We start from the raw sequence: 20,087 nt of genomic DNA on the forward strand, positions 1-20,087 counted from the left end.
TCAAGAAATGACACATTCACATCTGCTTGTATTGAATTTGGCCCCGTGTTTTTTCTTCCTTTATTGCACCAAAATGTTACAGCCCGTGATTTGTTGTAAATATGTGTACATTAGTCTCTTTCTCACTCATTGGACTGTCTCACCATTTCTGTCTGTTCCTCCTGCGCTACGATAAGCTGGCATTTCCTGTTATCTCAGCAGCACGCATTGTTGTCTGCTTTCTGAGACAGCAGAGTCTCGCCGCTGCTGACAGAACAACAACTGTTTCAGTGAGCCTCATTGTGCAAGGGTGATTGCTTCGAGGTGTCCTTCCTCATTGTGTTGTCTGCTCATGTCTTAATTCCTGCCACACTGATTTTCTGCATCCTGCCAGAATTGCAGAGCGGGGCCCACCAACCAATCAGCCGTCTCAGCAGTCACAAAGACTCACTGCTGTTGCATTTGTCTCAATTGAAGATAAATGGGAAGTCTTTACTACAAGTGCTTGTTGAAATTGATCTTGTCATTCAGAGTGTTTTGTAGGATAATTCTACCTCCTCATTAAAGAGTCAACACGAGTAGTGATACACATTCCGCTTGAAAGCAAAGGCACTTTATTATTTATTCACCTGTCAAAAATGTCAAAATGTAAATGCTTATTTTCCCAAAATGTTATATTCTAGTTAATTTAGCTGGCAGAAAAAAACTAAGTGTGGAAATGTAACCACAACAAAAAATGTGATTTTGATTGACAGATGAGAATTGCAACACCGGATTTAATCACAAGTCTCACACTGTTTTTGTTCATGATGTGACATTTAACCTTGCTTCTATAAAGGAAGCTTTGTTACAATAAATGTTGTTTCCACAATATATAGTTAGTCTAGAGTTGGAGTTGGAGTTTACTTGCATGTTTTTGGTGTAGACACTGTGCAGGGTGGAGGTTGTAGGCGTAGGTATCTTGCGTCCAGTGTTCAATGGTCGTTTTATTATATTACTGTTACTCTTGTTAGAGTGATCTGATCTTACGATCACCACCAACTGAGTGCTTATGTTCTTATGTGAGTTTTACGGATTGATGGTTATTTCTGACTTTGCACATTGATTTCTTTGTGGATGTTCGCTCCCTCCATTGTTCACTGAATTCCGGTGAAAAGCAGCGGCCGATTGGCCTCTGGGCCATGTGCTGACTTCTGTTACACTGTGGGCTTATTGAAATAAAATTATAAAATGGCAGAACCTGTCCTATCTTTTATTGTTTTGTTATGTTTTCCTGTTGGTTGGTTCCCACTACCGTCTGCTCCTGCTGACTTTTTATCCTGTAGCGTCCGAGTCACATGATCAATAGTAAAGTTGACTCCCATCCTGCAGGATTCCTGCGGGAATCTCGTGATCCATGGGAATCCCGAAAAAATGACAGGCTCTAGTGCTCTTTTCTGTTATAGCCAATGACTTCTTGCTCTCTTGTGGAAGTTTCTGACACTTTGGAAATTTTTCAAACAGCGGTGGATGTTTGAGGGAGCTGTGGTCTCGCAAAAATCCTCATGCCGTTTTTTGTGATTTGCGTCAAATGCGTGATGAGGTTGGTTGAATTAAATTACCCCGGCTCTGTGCGATCAGGCTCTGTGCATTTTGTTGCAACTTATTTTTCAGATTTTAATGAAAAATACTGCAACACGGCCAACATCACTCCTACTCCTTGCTAAACATGCTAGCACACACTGCCGTTGTGATCACGTGGGCTCTGCATGCTGAATCCAGCCACTGCTGCATAGAAGTGCTGGAGTGGAGTCAGGAATGGACTGCTTGTACGAGAGTGCCAATATCGGAGATTTTAATGCAGGCCGATATGATCCAAAACTGATATCGGACCGATATTCGATAGCAATATCGGCTCGGGACACCCCTAATTATTATTATTGTTATTATTACGGCACCTAAATCACCTTTACAGTAATTTAGTAGTAGTAGTAGTAGAATCATGCCATGAGGATGGGTTATGACTTTGTTATTCAGTTGTTTTGTTGACCAAAATAAATCTTCTGCCAAACACATCTTTTGCTCTCCTAGCAAAGAAAACAAATACTACTACCCTAAATCCTTGTGTAACTACACTTTCTTTTGCACATTTTCATTTTACATTGGATTGTCAAAAAGGTTAGTGCCAGGGGGGCATTCTGGGATATCAACTTAATGAAAGGTAAACAAAAGGTGATCCAAAGAACACATAACTCTTCCTCCCGATCAGGATATGAACTTCATTCTTTGGATTTAAACTCTCACGTGTGACCCTTCCACTTGAGAATTCTTCCCTTTGCAGGAGGGAAAGTTTCACAAAGGGCTCCTTCTTAACTTCTATAAACAGCATCTACTCTTTATGAGAAACATTTTCTCCTCAGGCAGCCTTCATCAGCAACCAGTATGGCTTTTGTGGTACAGCTCCCACCATCATAGACTGGATTGTGCCAAAGTGGAGCCTAAGTAATTGGCCCCTCCATCCAAATCTCTTCCAAGAGCCTCACCATTGGCTATGGAAGTGAGAGGGATAAAGACTATGACAAACATTTGCTCAGAAAGCTGTGCATAAGACAGCGTCAGTGGAGACAAAACACGGAACACGAGCAGATGAAACAAAGTTTATTTGAGTACAAATGTCTTCCCCCCAGACTGTTTCCATGCGGGATTATGACGTGTCCGCTAATCTTCAAAGCTGAAGTGAACTTTTCGCTGCTCCTCCCAACACTTAGCTGCATCCCAAACCTGCCGCTGACATCTATGCAGGAGAAAACACTTTATAGAAATCTCAGCACAAGCGCCATGCATTTAGCAGAAGCCATTAGAGAGATCTCAGGGGATTTCTTGGAAGTGTAATGGAGAATATAGATTTAACTTATGATCATCAGCAGAAATGTCAATTAGGGATGCATCAGTGCAAAGCCAGTGATATACAGCTACAGTGCACAGCCACTTGGAGATGAATCGAAACCATCAATTTTATAGATATACTGTAGCAAGGGGGAGACTGATAACAATCATCATTTCAATGTTTAAAGTTATTTTTACTTTATCATTTTGTATTCATCTTCTTCAAAGTCAAGTATGTTTGTTAATACCAGTGCTCTACTAGTCAACCAACTGATCTTCTTCATAATTGTGTGGGTTATTATTATCAAATCAGGAAACATAGCATAAGTCATAGTATAGCATAAGCAAAGGGACTGTTTGCAACTGCTTCAATATGACATTTTTAAAAACAAAAAATATAACACCACCGCCACTGGCTCACATGTGTTCCCATAAGTGGTTTAACTGAAAAAAGTATATATTTTTCACAATTACAATGTAAATTGAATAGAAATTGTTGTTCAGCCCAAATAAGATGACCAGCGTTCATGGCTGTCACTCACTCAGAAGATGCAGACTGCTGCTACTAAATCTTTCAAATAAGTTATTTGTGGAGTGAATTTATGAAATATGTTTTTATAAAAGCATTTAAATGATCCTGGAAAAAAAGTGACAAGTAACAATATAGTTATTTAAGACAAACATTTTACAGACATTTTATTTGCACAGAAAGATTTGAATAATTTATACCTAACCAAAATTTGAAAGTATACACATGCAAACTATCTCAAAGTGACAGCAGCCTTTCATTTTATTTTATTCCCATCCCCCAACTTTTCCAGTCTGTGTTATTGTCACGCATGAAGCTTAAATAAGCTCAGTTCTCACTCAAAGGTGATACTTGTGTGTGCAGCATGTTTACAATGTTGTGCCTCTCGGCTTTGCTCCCAGGCTGCAGCATCTCTCCTCTTCAGCCTCGTCCTGACCTCCTCTCACGGCGGTTCCCCGCTCCTTTCATTAATCATTTACCCTCTCCCTCTGTGTTTCTTCACTTTTATGTTTTGCTGCTCATATGTATCACTTATCTACAGTATGTATCTATTTATGAAAGACCTTTTGTGCATCATCTTTCTGGTTGTGTTTGTATGACTTTCGCGCAAGTTTGCAAAAGAGACAAGCCACTGTGAATGCACCTAGTCGTCAATTATACTTTAGTCTAATGATAATGCAACAGGGATTAATCAGCTGTAGCCTGATTTTCTCATTAAGAGTTTTGCCTGTGCAGCGCTTGCATTCCTAGACTATGTCTGTGCGTAAATATTCTGAAGATAGTCTTCACTGGGTGGAAAAAAAACATCCCAAAGGTTGTTGTATTTTTTTCCGCTGTTGTTTTCTCAAAGCCTTGCATTTACGATGAATTATTCAACATTGTAATGGGTCTATATTTGTTGTTGCTCATCTTGCCTCAGTGCCCCTGTCTCTTTCCTCCTTGTGCCCCGGCGCCCTGACATGTCCGTCTGTCTTCCTGGCGAGCCGGTCCGACCCATAGAAGATGCTCCACTTTAATGAATGAAGTGGAGTCATTTGGAGCGGCTCTTAATGGCACATAAAGCCGTGCTGCGAGGCTTGATTAATCAGGGAAAGTGTTTGGCCCGCACTCACAGGGTTGTCCTCAGTGGGGGCACCAGCTTGATCACCACTCACTCTTTTGTGTGAGTCCCTCTCTATTTGGGCCAAAGTGGTCAGGAGCACATGACGTGCAAAGCAGCCAGAGCTCATCCACAGGTGGCGTGTGCTTGATGCAGGGTGCTCACTGGACTGCAACTATTTGGCTCCTTTGAGGCAAATGATGATAAAAGTTGTGTGTGATGTAGACAAGTATATTAAAAGTTATTATTGGTTTAGTTTGGTATGGTTCAGTATTCATTATGGGTAACATCCCGGTGTTGTGCTTTTGCACGTACAATATATAGGTTCCATTTTCACTTTTTATAGATTTGATAGAATATTGGCATGTTTTACAAAACAATGTTATAAGTAAGTTCCAAGGTCAAATTGTCTCCATCTTTTGGGTCAGTGCTTTAAGTAACATCCTTAACTGTCAAGAGTAAAAATAAGTTAACCACTGTTACTATCTGTAAATATAGTAACACACACAAACCGGTTGCTGAGTACTTCTTTGGTACATGTATTACAAAATAAGCCACCAAAAGGCAGATAGCCTAATCATGATAGATGGCAGTACATTATGTGGAATCAGTATTGCAAAGAAAAAACACAATTCTGGTGATTTAATGGTACGTGTCGTGGGCACGAGTATGGGTTCGGTTCTCAGCCAGGGCTGCATCAGGAAGGGCCCAGATGTAACGCTTTGATGCTCTGAATCAGGAGTTTGCACCTTGTTATGCATGACGACTAGGGATGGGCATTTGTCTTAATGTCCTTGTTTGACAATGGAAAACAATCAATTTATCAATGAATTATTTATTAAAAATTGTATATTCATTGTAGAGTTAAGAACATAATGTGGAAAGTGTTTCATTTCAAGAATTCACCTTTTTTTAAAATAAGAAACTGAACATTATAAATAGGGCTGTCTTGGAATCTGATTCGAATCTGATTAATTCGATTTTTTGTTAGAGTTTGTCCGTCGAATATGCAGATATTTGTTCTTATTTTTGTTTTTTTAAGAGCAGAACTGGTGGCAATCTTGACCAATGTACAGATTTCATTTGCGACGTTTTCCACCGCAAAAAAAAGGAAAAGGCTAAAGCAACTCAGATAAACAAGTTAACATGGTAGGTATGCAACAACAGTACCTTTGTTTATTTAGTGACACAGAAAGCACGACGCTGTTGGCACACATCGGAAAAGTGCACATAGAATAATTCTGTTAAACACACACGTCATGTTCAATTCTTTATTAACACAAATTAGGCCGTTTTTCTATCAAAATAGGCTATAACAAAAGTGTTTGTGCATCTCTGATGTGCAGGGGGACTGTTGTAAAGTTTTGGCGCAGCCACAGAAAAGGCTCGGTCCCCTCTAGTGGTGAGTCTCGAGCGGGGGACAGACAAGCAGTTTGTCAAGCAGACCTCAGAGCCATACCTGGGGAGTGGCGCTGCAGGAGCTCAGACAGGTACAGTGGGGCCATTCCATGCAAGCATTTAAAAACCAATAGCAACATTTTAAGATGGACCCTTTGTTTGACTGGGAGCCAGTGAAGAGCTGCAAGCAGAGGGGTTATGTGGTGGCTGCGTTTAGAACAATCTGGCAAGGAGTAGAGGCAGCAGACCATCTTAAGTACTCCAGCAGTCCTAATGAGCGACAGGTGTGTCGGGATGACTCCGCCTCTGCTGGCACAGCATGCACTGCAAAAGATGGCAGAGAGGCAACACAGATCATGACAAGTCCAGCCTTGATTTGATAAAAGCATGTGCTACTTTCCCGAAGTCCGTAGATGGTAAGCACCGTAAATTGCGGTGAAAAAAAAAATTTGTTCTAATATAAGCTGCACCGGTGTATAAGCCGCACGTCATAAAGTTCGTGAGGACCAGTCAGCCAATCATGAGCTATGGATAAGCTCACGACGAGCTTGTCAACCCATTGGACATTTCAGGAAGTCATTACTCAATATAACAATTTGACTCACAGTTTCATCTTATAAACAACATTAAAAAATCACACAGCAACTAACACATAAACGTTATACCTCAGAAATATAGAAATGTGTATCAATATGAGTTTTATATGAAAAAAACACAACATTGTAAAGTGTTCCCATATTGCATTTCGGTTGCGAAAACTAATTCACGTGAGGAAAGCATAGAAAGCATAAAAAATTGCACTGCAATGCTGCTTCTGTCCACCAGGATCCGGAGCCCAAAGCAAGAAGAGGGAAGCTGACGTCATTGCAGCACCGCTGTATAAATTGCTGGGTTCAAAGTTGAAGAAAAAAGTAGTGGCTTCTACACTGGAATGTACGGTATTTTCTGACCCGATTTAAAAGCTTCAGTTGGAAGAAGCTGGATTTTACAACTGCAGATATTTGCTTGTCCAGTTTAAAATGACCATAAAAAAGCCAAGGATTCTTGCAAAAGGGTGACAGAATGAGGCAAGTAGGCCAGTTGCGCTGTTAACACCATTTAAAATATTTGTTTTGTTTAATTTTGTTTAATTTTAAGAAATTTTCTGCCATCCATTCTTGAACTTTGATACATTTAAGAAGTAGCTGGATGCAGTCGGTGTTTGAGAAAGTGGATTTCCAGAGCGGCAGCTACGTGGAAATACTTTGTCATATCCTTATTCCTCACAATCGGAAGTATTGAGCGGCACTGTTGTCGGTCGACATATTACTCATGTTGAAGGTCTCCAAATATAGACATGTGATTCAGAACGAGACAGGAGTGGAGCAGTGGCGGAGCTCCGGGGTGGCCAGGGGTGGTCACCCTTGGTCAGTCCTTTTTGAGAAACACTGCTAGGTGGTGCAGAACATTAGTTCGGCCTAACCATCGTTTCTGCTTTTTTTCTGCTTAGAAAGAATTCAGTTATTTTTGCTATTTCTTATTATGAAACACAGCCTCACCGTGTTTAGTCCTGATTCTGGGCACCCATAGGACACCACTTCCTGAGCTTCTCAGAGCTCCAGATGGTTTATGTGGCTCTAACATGTCAGAGATGTACTTTGGGACAAGACCATGAAAAGACTGTACAAAACCAGAGCTGTTTTAAAGTCTATTCGCTGAGCGACAAGAAGCCAGTACAGAGACCTGAGTGATGGACTAATATGGTCATATTTCCTGGTTCTAGTCAGGACTCGAAAATCAGCATTCTGGATGTACTGCAGCTGTTTACTGCTCGTTTATAGAGACCAGTGAGAAGGCAGTTACAGTAGTCTAGCCTGCTGGGGACAAAGGCATGGAGTAGTCTCTCTAAATCTGGCTGAGACACTATTCCCTTGATTTTGGCAATGTTTTATGATGGCAAAAAGCGGATGATGTTATTGATTTAATGTGGCTGTTAAAGAATCCATTATTACCCCTAGATTTAGAGTTTAGCTAGAGGAAGTTGTTTTGCATCCACACACTGATCTGTTTGATGAAGTGACAAAGTAAATCGGCAGGACCATGTTCACCGGCTGTCGTCTGCATAGTTGTGGAAGGACACATTGCAGCTGCGTATTAGTTGGCCTAAAGGAAGCATGTACAGATTGAACAATAGGGGTCCGAGGATTGACCCCTGGGGAACCGCACAGGTCATATCCATTTGCTCAGAGACGCAGTTACCAATTCCAACAAAATACTTCCTGTCCTCCAGATAGGACTTGAACCAGTTTAGAGCAGTACCAGAGATTCCCACCCGCTTTTCCAACTTTTGTAATAAGATCACATGGTCAACTGTGTCAAAGGCAGCGCTCAGGTCCAGCAGAACTAAAAGTGATACTTTGTCTGCATCTGTATTCAGACGGATATCATTTGTCACCTTGATCAGAGCTGTCTCAGTGCTGTGGTGGAGCATAAAGACTGATTGGAAAGTATCAAACACATTGTTAGAGAGGAGAAAGTCAGTAAGCTGATGGTATACAACCTTTTCAAAGACTTTTCCCAAGAATGGTATGATATGGGATGATAATTGTTCAGTACTGTGGCATCAAGACTGCTCTTCTTCAGAAGAGACTTAATGACAGCAGTTTTAGGGCCTTTGGAAATGGTCCAGTCTGATGTGAGATGTTAACTAGATGCGTCAGTTGTGGCAGCAAACTGCTCAGCACAGACTTTAGAAATCTAGTGGGTAACTCACCAAGGCAGCACGTCGATGGACCCAGACTACAGATGATCTCTTCAACTGTTTTGTCAATGACAGGTGTGAAATGTGTCAGCTCGAGGTGTCTCGATGGCTGCAGAATAGTTATTTGTGTTGTGGAAATTATTAAATTTTTTTATACCTAGAACTTTGTCATGAAAGAATGTTGCAAACTCATTGCACTTAGATGTAGAAATGAGTTGTATGGGCAGTGAAACTGGAGGGTTTGTTACAGTAATCTCGTAACTTTAGTAAACAGTACACGAGAGTTTTTACTACAAGTGGTGATGATTTCAGAAAAATAACTCTCTTTGTAGACCTCATAATGAACCTTGAGCTTTTACTTGCGCCCTTTCCGTTTGGCTTTCCAACATTCCCTTTTCAGTGCCGTGACAGACTCTTCTTTTCTCCATGGCGCCTTTTGCTTACTTTTAACCATTCTAACTTTGACAGGAGCAATGGTATCCAAAACATTTACAACACTTGATGTATAAGAGCTCAACAGATCATCAACGTTAGAACACAGAGTGTTTTAAAACCTAATCCTTGCCATAAACTGTCCCTGGGCTTTCATTAATGAGTCTTCCCTGAACAACTATGGAACCAACTGCTGGTTTGGGTGTAACAGACAGGTCAAAGAAAACACAAAAGTGATAGATAGAAGATAAAGCAACATCCACAACATTCACATTTGAAATAGCAACACCCTTAGTAATGATCAAATCAAGAGTGTGCCCTCTATTGTTGGTGGGCTCAGTCACATGCTGAGTTAAACCAAACATGTCAAGGTCAGCAGTGGGTTCTTTAGCATGCCTGTCATAAGATACATCCACATGCACATTCAAGTCACCTGTAATGACCAAACATTCAAAATCCATGAACACAACTGTAATTCAGAAAAAAACAAATTTGTGGTGGTTTGTAAATGGTAATATAAAGTATTGAAGTCTGTTTAACACCATTTTGAATGACACACCCCTCTGGTTTTGTCACGTTTGAGAAACAAAGTTGAAATGAGGAGGACTAGACTCAATCAGGACACCATTAGCTGTGTTTTTGTTGAGCCATGTCTCAGTTAAAAACATAAAAATCAAAATTGCAAAAGGAAATAAAATAATTAATACAAATTAAATTATTAAATGTATTACTTAAAGATTTGACATTGTGTATGTTTAAGATTAGTTAGAGTTGAACTGGGTGCTGTGTTCTTGCAAGTGATTTGGATTAGATTGTTTTGATTGAACAGTCTAACTGTCTGTCTCTTAACTAATCGATGTGGTTTGACAGCAGTTATTGTTTTAGGTGAGAACACTCCCGCCCTGGGGGTCTTGTTGATATGAGGTTTAGCATCGCAGAGGCCCTTAGTGTCCTAGACAACAGCATTGACGCTGTTGGGAATAAGAGCTATGGGGCGCTAATGGTGGAGGCTGAGCTGGGGGAGCTTTGGTTGATGAAATGGCCTGAGGAGGGAGAAGGGCCGTTTCTTTTTTGAGGATAGAATCCTTGATCTTTCCATGTCAGGAGTTTCACCAAGCTTTCAAGACGGTCAGGAAATCTCATGGGTGATGGTGGAGACAGGAACAGTAGTAAAGCATCTCCGGAGGGTATAGATGCAGCAGGTGGGTCGCAGGCCTGTGGTGAGGCCTGTAGTGAAGGTCAGGGAGGAGCTGCTGCATCTGAAACCGGAGGTCTGGATTCTGGAGGAGCGGCTGTAGTTGCTGTGGCTGAATATCTTAGCTGGGTCCTTGGGTGGCGAGGCAGGAGTTCTGCTCTTGCTCTTCTTCTCACCTCTCAGTGGCAGCACAGGATCTGGTCCAGGCCCATTGTGATGCCTCAAAGGTTATCTGTGAGTCGTCGCACTCCACCCCTGTTCAGATGTGGGCCTTTTTTTTTAAACAGATCCTCTCTTTGCCAGAAGAGATTAGAATTCTCAATGAAGTACAGTCCTCTGCACTCACAAACTTTGGATAGCCATGTGTTCAGCTGAAGCAGCCGGATGAATTTGTTCATCCTCTTGTTGATGTTTGGGAGAGGTCCACTGATGAACGTTGGTATTGCCACTTTATCAAGACTCTCAAATAGTTCAGTCTTTTTTTAAGGTTTCAGATTGTTGCTTTCTGACATCCACTGCACCCACATGAACAATCAGATGTTTCACCCCTTGGTGTTTTGCCAGTTCCTCGGGTATCAGTTTTGTGATGTCAGAGACAGTGGCACGTGGATAGCTGGAAGTACCTGTTCTGGTTATGTTTATGTTAGATATGGCTCCGTCTCCAAGCACCAGAGTATCATTGACCTTGACACTTGGCACAGTTTTTCTGTCTGTCTGCCGCTTTGTACTGACTTCATGGTGATAGTTTTCTCTATGTTTGTTTTAAGCAGTCATATTTTCCTCTGACAGTTGTAAAAATCTGTTCCGTAGATACCAACATTTCGACTTGGCTCTGGCTTGGCACCAAGTATATTGTAAGGGTCTTTACAGGGTCTTGGAAAAGACACAGTATCGTTTAGAACAATTTTATCACCCTTTCCTTTGGAGGTAACTGTGGATGTCTTACCTCTGGATTCCACTGGGAGCGTTTCATGAAGTCCTTTTTTGGTTTCTAAGGCAAAAATCCTTGCTCGTAGCGCAGAAATTTCTTGCTGATGTATCCAACAGATTTCACAAGGAGACTTTGTTTTGATTACCCCTGCGGGCATGTTGTCGCTGGCTTGTCAGATATCTTGGAAAAATGAAAAAATTATTCAAAAAGCCTTGGTTCACTTAAAAGAAAAGAATTGAAATAATCTCCAAAACTTGGGGGAAAAGTAGAACGATTTCAAAGTGAAAAAAACAGAAGCAAGCAGACGCAAGCCAATACACGTCTGCACTCGACAGAAGCAGGAAGCATTACTGTTTTGATTTGATTTTTTTCTCTTTTCAATGAAGATATTTAAAAATAACACATTTTAGATCCGTAATTATAATACCGTGAAATCGTCAAACCGTGATATTTTTGCCCAAGGTTATCATACCATCAGAATCTCATAACGGCCCCTGACTACTCAGCAGCCGTTGTGGCCACCTCCATGTAGGCAGAATGGTACAATCTTGATCAGTTGCATTTTTATAAGATTCAACAGTGAGATTGATGGTCGAATCAGACTACTCTCAATCGAATCTTCAAATAGTCAACTATTCTAAGACACCCCTTTAGTTTTAAAACATATAGGGTAGTTGTTGTCATGTTGTTATTTAGCCAAACTAATTGAAATTGACCCAACAGAGCCTCGACTGGTTGCAGCCCAGCACTGCTCTTTATTTTCCCTCAGTTGCATATTTTTCCAGAAAACTTCAGTCTGTTTTAGACTTATAGCCAAAGTGATGTATTCACTTGGAATCAAGGCGCTTAGAAAGCGAGTCCCAGTAGATTTTCCTGTGCAGCTTTTGCTAAAATGAGCACACATTAATAGGGTAATTTGGGGTCTCTGTAGTGGTAATTGTAGAGGTAAATGTAGTATTTCAACTCCCTGACTGTGACTGAGTTCAATCTAGGATTAGTGTTGCATTGTTGCATCTTCTGACCTAAAACTGGAAATTCACTACCATACATACAATACAGATAACAGCACACTCTGCAAAATTCATGTGTTCATCTGTTTTAACTAATGTAGCCGAGTTAAGTTGATGTTGAAGTAAAGAAGATTTTGTTTTCAAGTAAAGGAGGTCACAGCGGGGTGTTATGTTAAGTGAGCTGCTGCTTAATGTGCAGCTACAACATTGGAATATGAACATGCTCAGATCCCACGAGTATTCATCTCATCTTGCTAGACTGTGCCTTCACCTCTGTACTCCACATGTGGCCTTTTTTCTGTCTCTCTAAGTCCTTTTATTTTCTGTGTCACATAGTCACCTGCAAGTTATTCATAATATAATTCATAGTAGAGCACTTAAACCACAGTTACAATAAGCTATTACATTTGACTGACTCAAGCACATTTTTGACTCCAGAACTTAAGTGTCCCATATTATTCTATTTAATTGATAAGTCTCAGAGGTCCCACAATTAGTATTCTAAGTATTCAAAGTGTGTTGCCCAAAATCTAGCCTTGCTAGATGCTGGAATTTAGACAGTTTAAAGTGCTTTTAGTATAGTGAAGTGTTGGTCGCAAACGAATCGGCTCTCAGAGCAGGCTCTTTGAAATGAACGCTAGGAGCTGGCTCGCATCGTTGGGAGCCAATTGGGACCTGATTCGTTTCTTCATCGTCTTTTTTTTTTTTTTTTAAGGCGAATGTCATTGGTCAAGATGTGTGGCCATGTCTCTGTGTCCACACAGCGCAGTGGAGGGGCGGGGTTGAACACACACAGCATGGCAACTTTGGTGACATTCCAAACCCTCTTGGTGACAGTCTAGTCTAGCAACTTTTTCTGGTATTTGGGGACTTAAAAGTGAAAGCACGTATTGTTCTGAGCTTTTGTTCTTACTGAGCAGCAGCAGGTGCTGCTCAGCTGGTCCTCCCCGCTCCAAAGCAGTCACAAGGGGTCAGTGTGCAGTCAGCTCCCACGGCACACTGCGAGCATAGTGAAGTTCTACGCTTCCATGAATCACGCAACTGAGAGGTATGGATCACAGGGCGGGATCTACAATGTAAATGTTTCTCAATCTTCATTAAATTACTACTCATTACACTCAAGCCTCATTCAGACTCGGTCACTTACTTGTCAGTGTGTCTGACACAGGTGGCAAACTTGTGGGTCCTATTTGGTTTGAAAGTTTTTTTAAACACATTGTTTTCGTGTTTACATAGTTTAACTTGACTGTTTGTAGCCCAAGAAGCTATAAATCTATAAAACACTCTGCAGCAACCTTTCAACAAATGAGAATAATGGATATGTAGTGGGTGAATAGATCCAGTTTGGAGAAAAGTAATACAAAAGTAAATGCTGCTTTAGACAGAAACAATGTGGCACATCATTTTTAATTACACCCTAGATGTGCACACTTGTTTTCTTAGTTTGCCAAATCAGCTTTGTATGGTAAGTAGGGATGGGCATTTGGCTACATTACCTTAATCGCCTATGAACAAAGCCACACGTTGAGAGCAAAAGAGTGACGCTGGGAACACGATGCCATCGCTCACAGTCTGATAGACTTCTGCTGCCCTGTTCTTGGGAGGCAGTGTTTTCCTTGAACAAAAAATATTGTCACGTTTTAAGATCTCGTGAAATCCCTAGCATTAATTCATCACATTTTTTTTTGTTGCCGAATTGCCTCATGTACCTGGATATATAAACTGCTGAGCCTATTTGTTGTCACAGGTGAGTTGGAGCCTATCCCAGCTAACTTTGGGGAGAGGTGGGGTACACCCAGGAGTGGTCGCTAGTCAATCACAAGGCACATACAAACAACCATGCATACTCAAATCCACAACTATGGACACTTCAGAGTCTCCAATTAACCCAACATGAATGTTTTTGGAAGGTGGGAGGAAACCTACACAAGCACTAGGAGAAGATGCCAACTCCACACAGAGGTCTGATCTGACCAGTCCCTTTGTGCTGTGCTTTGTCAGAATTGACAATGGTTAATTAATCAGATACTGTATTAATCCCATTCTTAGTTAATATCTCAATTTGCATAACCTTACATTGCAGAAAGACAGCAGTTCAATTATGTCAGCGTTTCAAAATATTGCCATATCAGAAATGATACTGTCCACAGTCTCCACTAACTGCCTTTATTCAAACAAAGGTGGTCTCTGACTCTTCTGATTCTGCTTCTTTACACAGAAGTAGCCAGGATGAGGGTTGGATCCAAACATAAATTTGATTAGATGTGAGTCAGAGAACACACAAACACTTCAATATGATGGAGAAAAAGATCAGGCGGAGATCCTAAGGTTGGCTTATCTCCTCCACTTGTACCCGGTCACCTCAGAACGAAAAGGAAAAGTGTTGAAAGTCCTGAACCTGGTTAACATTGTAATTACTGCAAAGTGGTATTCATCCTCGCATGTATTTCCACATTAGAAAGATATACAAACTAAAGTACAATTTAATTTTATATAATTATATATAATTAATAATAATTATATGTTGTATGTTTTACAATTTTGTTAACACATTTTTTATTTAAGTTTAGCTATTTTTGTGCAAAAATAATACATTAATATATATATAGTATGGGCAAAGCGGTGGACTAGTGGTAAGCACGTCTGCCTCACATTCAGGATATCTGTTGTCATGTTTCCCCCATGCTTGCGTGAATGCATGTTAGGCTAATTGGAGACAGTAAAGACTCCATAGATGTGAACCTAAGTATGAATGGTTGTTTGTCTATACGTGCCCTACGTTTGACTGGTGACCAGTCCAGGGTGAACCCCACCTCTTGCTGAAGTCAGCTGGGATAGGCTCCAGCTCAGCTGTGACCCTAATGAGGACAAGATGTATAGAAAATGGATGTATTGATTTTGTTTTATTACTATAATTCAAAATTCAGCTAAACTATTACTAAATCTAGCTTTGTGTCCAACAACAAAAGCTCTAATGTGAATGGACCAAGAGCATGGGATCAGATCCCATGAAAAATGCTCCAGCTGCCTCAAGCTGAACTGCTCACCCGCTAATGAAAATATTATTCAAACTGACAGTTTATTTCATGGCAAGACCCCTAATGCTCTCACTTTATTGTGTCAAATATGGAGGATTCTTAACCTTGAACAGTCCCCTCGTCTTCTAATCCTTAAAGCTTATCTCTGCTCAGTATTTTCACTGTCTGTCAGTCCACTTCCACATAGCTGAGTGCTTTTTATCAAATGAACAAGTGGGAAATGAACAATGAGCAAGCAGCGTGAGAGGTTTTAGTGTTTCTTAAGCCTTTTTATGTGTCTTTTAAGGAAAAGAGCAGTTAAAGTTGGTCGATATTAAATGCTAACAAAGTACCATCATGTCTTCCTCTACTTTCTGCCCTATTCCAACTCTGCCTACTGTTGCTATGTACTAAATATAAAAAACGATAGTACAGAGAGGGGGAGGTTGATGCTTGATTCATGTGGTTAGGATTTAAATCAAGTTCAGCCTGTTTGCGCATCGTAATTTTTTTACATGACAAAGTTTGTGACAAAGACAATTAAATAAATAATCCAAAATGGTGGATCTTATGTTTTAGGTGATTCCCGAAGTATAACACCTCACAGTGCACCAAACGCATGTTGCTGCATCCATGGACTTTGACCAAACTCCAACAAAATGTGACACCCCATTAAACGTAAACAGTGTATTCCACACACAGCGTTGCTATAAGTGAATCAAGGAAGTATATATGCAAGGGAGCTGACTTCTGCCTTGACACACAATGTAAACTTCAAAGTATTTCCAGGTTATTTCAATATTCAGATAACGAAAGTGACACTGACTCAAAATCAGAAATATTGTAATTTCTTGTGATTCGTTTTTAAGTGAAATTTTTGCTAAAAGAGACTGAGTTCATTTGGGGTTTTCTGTCTATTTTTGTTCATTTAATTTTTTATGTGGTTTGTTTGTGTGTTTATTTTATTTGACATTCCAATTACAGTGTTAAATACTCTTGGGAAATTAAAGTTGCTTTTGATACGGTGTACTTGCATTATTAGGCCTATGCCATATATTATCATTAGATAAATGAAAAACTAATCTCAAAATAATGTTGACAATAGTATCGTTTATCTGCAATAATTAGTGGGACAATTGTTGTCCAGCAAAATTTGTTATCATGGCAGGCCTACTAGCATGTTTGCCTTTTTGATTCTTCCTCAAAATCTTCATTCTTCCCATCTCTTTTTGCATCCTTCATGTGTTATGTGGTTACGTTACAGAAGTGACAATACTAACTACAGTGAGACCTCGGTTAGCATCCACCCTGGTTAGGGTATTTTTCTGTCAAAAATGTATGCCAACATTTTGCTTCGCTTTGCGTACATTTTCCAGTTAGCATACAATATGATGCACGTCTTGTCGTGTTATAAATACACTGAGTGAGTCCAACTGTGTTCTGAGTGTATTTTTATCATAAAACATCCCGTTAGCATCCTTAGCTTGTTAACAAAATGGCAACCGGAAATGAAAGTCAGCTATGCGCCTGACTATAATGTCGGAACTTGATTTTCAAAAATGTTAACACAAAACATGTTCTTATAGTTTGACAGTTATAGTTTTGCATGCATAAATGTAAAACTATAACTGTAACAATAAATGTTTGTCACTTTAACAAAATGCTGGCATTTGCAACTTTCTTTGGCTCCATGTTGCGTTATCGAGGTGAGAAACACTACTGAATACAAGAAATAACTCACAGCATAACAGAAAGGTGGTGTTGAGAAGGAAGGTGTTGAACTTGCTGCCACATTGTATCTTTGGAATTAGGCACATCAAAAATCATGTCTTAAATGAAGGTAAAAGTAACCTTAAATGTTAATTTATCCCTTTCATTCATCATTTATAGGTATTTATATGCATTTCAAATTGTTTTCTGCATGTAACACTGCAATTGTAAAATGGTAAAAATGTATTTTGTTTTGACATTTTTGGCTTTGTGCAACGGGTCAATTGGACTGACATGATTTGTTATGAGGAAACTGTATTCGGTTAGCATCTCTTTTGGTTACAGTCAGAGCCTCTGGAAAGAATTAATGACATTAACCAAGATTCCAGTGTACATGGGAGTGTTTTTGTATGGTCATAGTGGATACATAGCAACTTCTTCGGGGGCCAACAAATTCTGAGAAGATGCAATTTCATTCTCACTTGACTGTGAGAATGTACTGTATATTCAATCATGCAGCATCATTGTATCGCTACTGATGTGCTGTATTGAGGCAGATGCTTGACACAAAATCTGTCAAGTCAGAAAGTCAGACAGAAAACTGAGTGAGACAACCTATTTGTTCCTCGAGATGTTCAGAGTGGGGAAAAAATGTAGTAGGACACATGTTTTATTCATGTTCAGTTGTCGAGGTGTCGAGAGTTTTGTTAAGCTTTTCATTGTTTCATTAACCTTGTCCCCGTGCGAGTTTCTGTCTCTATCTCTTTGGTGAGACATCTACCAGGCCACATGAGGGATGGCGGGATAGAAAGGGCGACGTGGTGCAGCACAACTCTTCTCATCATTAAACAAACATGGTCAGCGAGGGGTGCAGGGTGAAATGGAAGTTGGCTCACTGACAGCAGGAAACGGGGAAAAAAGTGACAAAGGAGATGGATGGGAGTGTGGGAGTGGGATGGAGGAGGAGACGTACCTGTGAGTACAGCAGAATGGTGCACCGTCCATCATCTTCAAGACAGGCAGAAAGTCTGGGGAGTTTATTTTTACCTTGTTCCAAAGCAGTCTGGACCAGATTTGGCAGACTTGTGGTGTCTTTCAAAATGGGTTTTCGGACTATGCATGCTGATACACCTCTGGATCTAAACTATTCTGGACTTTTACTTGGAACACGACTTAAACTGACATACTGTCAGCCTCCAAGTTTTCACATCCACTTTGATGCATCCACTCATCAGAGCTCTTTACTCACCTGTCTGTGTGGGATGCCGGTGGCACTGAACATACAGTACATGAGCTCTCAGGTTAAGGTGCTCTCAGAGTAGGCTTTCCCATGCAGTGATGACTGGAAATAGGACTGGTGATGTTGGTTTGTATCTTCCCTTACCTGGTGGCATCAGTGTTGTTCGCCAATGTATGAACTGAGACGCCAGAGCGCCTCTACATCCACCTTCACTTGTGGTTTTGCTTCATGTTGGAAAAATAAAGTATGATTTTGGCTGTTCATAAAAGCAATCTAGATACTGTACAACCTTGATATGTCAAAAATGTAGGATTTGGAGTTGAAACTGTTAACAAGACTGTTAATCAATGATGTCAACCTCTACTTCCAGGACATCCCAAGGATTAGGTGGATATCTAGTGTTTTTGGAAGTCATTTGAATATAGTGACATCAAGTTAAATGCTTATTTAAACTTTGCAACATGTAACTAGACTGAAAAAAATGTGATCACAACGTGACTGTGGTGCAAAGAGAACAGACACGGTCAATACTCAACAATACTCAGACAGACAGTGGTGCTTAAATAATGCTCTTTTCTGGTTGTAATGTTCCAAAGTATACAACACCTTTACACCACCTGACTGAACCGTTGATCCAAGGCAGGATGGTTCTAGTTTTTCACAGCGATTATTTAAACTCTCATGCACTCGACCTGGCAATGTTTTCAAACCTTTTATTGTTGAATTCTGATGGGTATGTAAAAAATGTAGCCTAAATTTCCTGTTCAATATTCTGGATTTTCTTCTCTGGCCTAGTCTAGATGACATTTTCACCGAAAGAATTTCCCTTTGCTTTTCAGACCATTCTAAACCCAAGTGATATTTGTGTGTGAAGCTCTCAGTACAACCCATCCATCCATCCATTTTCTATGCTGCATACAATAACAGGGAATAGCAGGCTTTTATGGCACGTTTGAATTGTCTCACAACAGGCACAGAAATTCCTAATAAAAATAACCTTATAAAAATACAGGCTACTGTTGCAGCTGTAACACATGCCAAGCTAAAACTCAGCTCTGAAACCCTGATGTCACTTCCTGTTTGTACTCAGTTTCTCTTGGGAACACATTCATAGAAACACACAAGCACGGGTCTTATTTATGTCTTAAATGACTTATTTACTCTTATTATGTCTACTATATTAGGTGATACAAGTTGTGTCCCATTACATCTGGCGTAAAAGTAATGCTGCATTTCAGAAAAAAGAACATCATACCAACAGTAAAATTTGGTGGTGGTAGTGTGCATGTCTGGGGCTGTCTTGCTGCTTCAGAACCTGGAAGACTTGCTGTGATAAATGGAACCATGAATTCTGCTGTCCGGCCATCTGTTCGTGACCTCAAGCTGAAACAAACTTGGGTTGTACAGGATGACAATGATCCAAAACACACCGTCAAATCCACCTCTGAATGTATGTGTGTATGTACTTTATTTATCCCACAGCGGGGAAATTAACTTGTTACAGCAGCAAGCAAGCAAGATACGCAAGTAAAGAGTACAGTGTAAAGAATGGCTGAAGAAAAACAAAATGAAAACTTCTGAGTGACCTCAAAGTCAAAGTCCTGACCTGAATCCTATTGAGATGCTTTGGCATGACCTTAAAAAGGCGGTTCATGCTAGAAAACCCTCCAATGTGGCTGAATTACAACAATTCTGCAAAGATGAGTGGGCCAAAGTTCCTCCACAGCGCTGTAAGAGACTCGTTGCAAGTTATCACAAATGCTTGATTGCAGTTTTTGCTGCTAAAGGTGGCCCAATCAGTCATTAGGCTTAGGGGGCAACCACTTTTTCACACAGGCCATGTAGGTTTGGATTTTTCGTCTCCCTTAGTAATAAAAAAGTTTCATTTAAAAACTGCATTTTGTGTTGAGTTGTGTTGTCATTGACTAATTTTTAAATTTGT

At 40.3% G+C, this 20,087-nt stretch overlaps 1 protein-coding gene across 5 annotated transcripts in view; it reads left to right on the plus strand.

Annotated features, from left to right (window-relative positions):
- Window positions 1-20,087, plus strand: part of LOC129179488 (single-stranded DNA-binding protein 2) — a 77,466-nt gene that overhangs the window by 22,723 nt on the left and 34,656 nt on the right. The gene's annotated exons all lie outside the window — the stretch shown is intronic.

Source organism: Dunckerocampus dactyliophorus, chromosome 4, assembly GCF_027744805.1.
Source record: "Dunckerocampus dactyliophorus isolate RoL2022-P2 chromosome 4, RoL_Ddac_1.1, whole genome shotgun sequence".
Taxonomy (NCBI): domain Eukaryota; kingdom Metazoa; phylum Chordata; class Actinopteri; order Syngnathiformes; family Syngnathidae; genus Dunckerocampus; species Dunckerocampus dactyliophorus.